This window comes from Lucilia sericata, unplaced genomic scaffold, assembly GCF_015586225.1.
Source record: "Lucilia sericata isolate MDLA Ls3-8-SP2 unplaced genomic scaffold, ASM1558622v1 Contig000458F_arrow, whole genome shotgun sequence".
NCBI lineage: Eukaryota > Metazoa > Arthropoda > Insecta > Diptera > Calliphoridae > Lucilia > Lucilia sericata.
The window spans coordinates 84,633-89,617 of NW_023994473.1; the positions used below are offsets into that span (position 1 = coordinate 84,633).

Genomic DNA, 4,985 nt, shown 5'->3' on the forward strand with positions numbered 1-4,985 from the left:
AATAACTTGTTAATGAGGAATTGAGTAAGAGAATGGACTAATAAACACAGAAAATTACTATAAAGCCGATTTTAAATCCCGGAAAGCACATTTGTAATCAGTTATTTTCTGGTTATCGTCTTTACCTATCCGGTATATGTAAAGATTTTGCTGAGTAATTTTTAATACAGTGCACTCGCGGTAACGTGAACTAATTAAAACCAAGGGAGTTCATGTTAGCGAAATTGTTCACGTTAGCGATTGTCAAATTTCATGAAAAAAATATCAAATTTTAATTTATAAATCTGTATTTTACACGCTTGAGCGTGATAATCTTTTATTATTATTTATATTAAAATATAAAACTAAAATTTTATTAAAATCCATTACAAAACAAAACGATATAAGGAGAAAATATCAATTGAAATAAAATTACATAGCTAATAAAATTACTCATTACCTTTATGCATTAAGAAATCCGTTATCTTTTTTTGCTGCTTTTTCTTCTCTAATAGCTGAAATACTGCTTTCTCCCTTAAGCGTCTAAGTACACTCATGTCACTTTGATCCACCGTTGCATCTCCTGCCCATTGTAATGCCTTGTTAAAGATTTCAATTGCCTCACTTGCGGCAACTTTTTTAACAGGATCATCGACAGTGCAATCATCGTCATCACTTTCTTCGTTTTGCACAATTTCATGGATTTCAGTGGTATCATTAACACAGGTATCATTATTTCACTCCTGAACCATTGGCAGGGTAAACTCAACCTAAAAGTTAGTAAAACAATGCCTTAATTGTGATTTAAAAGTTTATAGCAAAATTCTTACCTGAGGACTTAAGTCCTGAAGGAGATCGGCTGACATTTGCATTAAAGAATTAATTTCTGCATCCCATTTCTCTTTTAGAATACTTAGTGGAATGTTATCTTCAGGTCCTCCTCGTTTCCAACCAAACTTAAAATATTTTTCCAGCATTTGGCAAGAGTTTCTGTGCTGACCCGATCCCATGCGCTAGATAAAATTGTGACAGCATCTTTCAAAGTTACATTTCTCATTGATTGAAGCAAATCAGAGTTTTTAGCTGCTATCGAAGCTAACAAGCTGTTTCTGTAGTATAATTTTGTTATATTAATAGCATTTTGATCCATTGGTTGGATTAGGGGGGGTGACATTTGGTGGCATAAACATGGCAATTATGTTTCCATCTTCAGTTTTTAATTCTGCTTCGCTTGGATGAGAGGGAGCATTATCGATAAGTAATAGTGCCTTCATTGGCAAGTTCTTCTTCTTTAGAAACAATTTCACCTAGTTAAAAACAAGAACTTTTAGTGATACGTACATACATTTACATAAGTCAACGATGAATTTTCTTACCTGTGGTACAAAGGATTGATGGAACCAATGCTTAAAAATGGCTGACGTCATCCAGGCCGATTTCGAATTCTTATAATCCGTAGGACAAACGAAGTTTTTAAAACTGCGTGGATTTTTGGCCTTACCAATTATCAAAAGTTTAAGTCTGTTGCGCAAATGCATCAGGTGCACGATGCATTTGCGCAACACAGGAACGTTACACGCTGCTTCTCCATCTTTGTACCAGGAGCACTTTTCTCTTGTATTGCAACGTACGTTTTATCTGGTAAAAGTTTCCAGAATAAACCAGACTCATCAGCATTATAGAGTTGGTCATTGCATAACTCCATTTCTTCAATTTTTTGTTTCAATTTTAGCTTAAATGGATCCAACAATTCAGGCTGCGATGAGAGTTTTTCTCCGGATACTTTAAGAAGTCTAACTCCGTACCTTTTCTTAAATCGCTGAAGCCATTCGTCACTAGCATTGAACCCGGACTCATTTTCTTTAAGTTGGGAATGTAATTCCTTAGCTTTTTCTTTTAACATTAGACCACTTACAGGCCAATTCCTATCACGCATTAGGAGGAACCAACGGTAAAGAGTTTTTTCCATAACTGGAAGTTCTGATGATTTTAAAGTTTGTCTTTTTCCCGGTCCTTGGTATGTGTTGTTTACACAACTCAAAATTTCTTCTTTTTATACCCACCATCAAAAAAGATGGGTGGTATATTGACTTTGTCATTCCGTTTGTAACACATCGAAATATTGGTCATTGACCCACAAAAGTATATATATTCTGGGTCCTCATTAAATTCTAAGACGATCTAGCCATGTCTGTCCGTCTGTCTGTCTGTTGAAAGCACGATAGAGTCCGAATGGAAAGAGCTAGAGGGTTGTAATTTCACATAAATATTTTTAAAAGGTAAGGTTTGTTTGGTATTGAAAATGGGCAATATCGGTCCACGTTTTCGGATAGCCCCCATACAAGTGGCCCCTCGAAAAGCAGCTTTAACAGCCATAACTTGTTTAAAAATACGAATATAGCGATGAAATTCGACATAAGTAAGTTTCTTGTGATCCTAAATCACTATACAAAATTTTATGAGGATCGGTCCATAATTGACCCTACCCCCATATAATGTCCCCTTTAGAAAATGACTTTAACGCTCATTACTGGCTTAAAAATACTAGTATATAGATGAAATTCGACATAAGTAAGTTTCATACTAGTCAAAATCTATCTAAAAATTTTTTTGTTGACCGGTCCATGATTGACCCTACCCCCCATATAAGGTCCCCTTCAGAAAATGACTGCAACGCTCATTAATGACTTAAAAATACGAGTGTAGCGATGAAATTCGACACAAATAAATTTAATATGAACCAAATTCTGTCTACCAAATTTTATGAGGATCGACCCATAATTGACCCTACCCCCCTATATAAGGTCCCCTTCAGAAAATTACTTTAACGCTTATAACTGGCCTAAAACTACGAATATATAGATGAAATTTGACATAAGTAAGTTTCATTCGAGTCAAACGAGGTTTGATGGTGAGTATATAAGATATATAAGACTCTTACTTGTTTCTTCTTAATACTGCATATTGTTGACTTAGCGACATTATACTTTTTTGCTAAACTAGCCACACTTGTTCCTTTTTGCAAACTATCTAAAATGTCTGCCTTTTCTTTTAACTGCAAACATTTAGATTTTTTTACACTCATGCCGACTGATTCACTTCACATAAGAAACTAACTTCAAATTTCTTTGCCATACAAACAAAATAATTTAGGGGATATACACTCATTTATATAAGGGGATTCCCAAAATTTTAAAATTCGAATTTAATGAATGTATTTCAATGTTGTCTACATGCTTAGAAAACATATACTGTGAAAAAAATTGTTTACGTTATAGAGCTTTCTGTGTTTGTTCACGTTACAGAGTAGTCAATGTAAAAAACATCTTGTTCACGTTAGGCGGTGTTCACGTTAGACGGTGTTCACGTTACCGCGAGTGCACTGTAATGGGAAATTAATTATTTCCAAATTTTTTAACTTTTTCACAAAATCTGTAAATTTTTTTTCGAGCCATAAAAAATTTCTTAAAAATTTCAAAATTTTAGCAAATTTAGAAAAGCTATTCAGGATTGTCATACATAAATTGTGTTTCCTTTTCATAATCAATCCAATTGACATTGATGATGGAGCAAATTGTGTTTTACCGTAATGTAAATTTTCCTTTTCCCAATTGGTCTAAAACAGCGACCGGCACACTAACACTACTGCGGTTGTCATTTCTGAATTTGTGTTAGTTGTGTTTTTCTCTCTGGTAATCTATGCACTGATCAAAATATTTGTGAAATTTTGAAGTGCTGTTTGTTGAATAATAAACGTATTCGAAATAAAAAAGATAGTTTAAACCGCATTTATTTCTCTGTTCAACGAACATTTATCAAATTTTCTTAAACACATGGAAAAATAGAAACAAAAATATTTTACTATGAAAAAATTGTTTTATTTAAAAGATTATTTAAATTAATATATAATTAATTTTCAAATAACTTTCAAAAAATAATTAAAGGGAAACGAAAATCACTAAAAAGAAATAATTTTTAAAATATATTAATTTTAACAATCATTTATTTTAGTGCAGCAAAAATAAAAAAACATAATACAACTGAAATAAAAATATAAACGCACAAGAAGAAAACAAACAGGGCATTTTTGGTTAACTTTTTTCAGAGTTGCATAGAATGGTACTTTTTTGTGTATACACGTGGAAAAGTACACCTCTATGAAGAAAACAAACTTTTTAACAAACTTTTTTTCAGAGTTGTAAAAAAAGTACTTTTTCTGTATACACGTGGAAAAATACACAAAAAATATAAACAAAAAGAAAACAAACCATAACAAACGCATTTTATTTATAATATTGTGAAAAATTGTCATAAAATTTAAAATCTCACCAAAACTGAAACATATAATCAATAGGGAATCGAAAAACGAACGATCTCTGTATTAAATATTCGCGGTACTTTCTATGAGATGCTGTGATGTTACAAACATTGAAGAAATTACAAATTTAACAAAAAAGTGTTTATACTTAAAAAAATTAAAAATCTTCTTTGAGCAACAAAACAAATTCCATATTGTTTTTTTCTGAGTACTTGCTATAAGACGGTGTAACGTAAATTCGCAAATTTAACCCAAAAGTTTTTATACTAAAAAGTTTAAAATATTCTTTGAGCACCAAAACTAAAATATGTATGTGATCGATAGGGAATCAATAGATGAACGAAACCGCATATTGATTATACCCTACACATTACGAAAACATTATACCCAAACATCAACACAAACCCAGGGTATATTGGGTTTGTGCTGATGTTTGTAACATATAAAAATATTCGTCCTATACCCACCTTAAAGTATACCAGTCGGCTTAGAATCGTTTTCTGCGTCGATTAAGCTATGTCCGTCTGTCCGTCCGTCTGGCTGGCTGTCCATGTAAACCTTGTGCGCAAAGTACAGGTCGCAACTTGCAAGATATTTGGATGAAATTTCGCACAAACGCTTTTTTTGGCCGAAGCCTATTGAAAATGGTTAAAATCGGTCCATTATTTCACCTAGCCCCTACAACAGA

General features: G+C 32.7%; 1 pseudogene; it reads right to left on the minus strand.

The window, feature by feature from the left end:
• Positions 1-515: 515 nt before the first annotated feature.
• On the minus strand, positions 516-1,915 carry LOC119605123 (annotated as a pseudogene).
• Between the last annotated feature and the right edge of the window lie 3,070 nt (positions 1,916-4,985).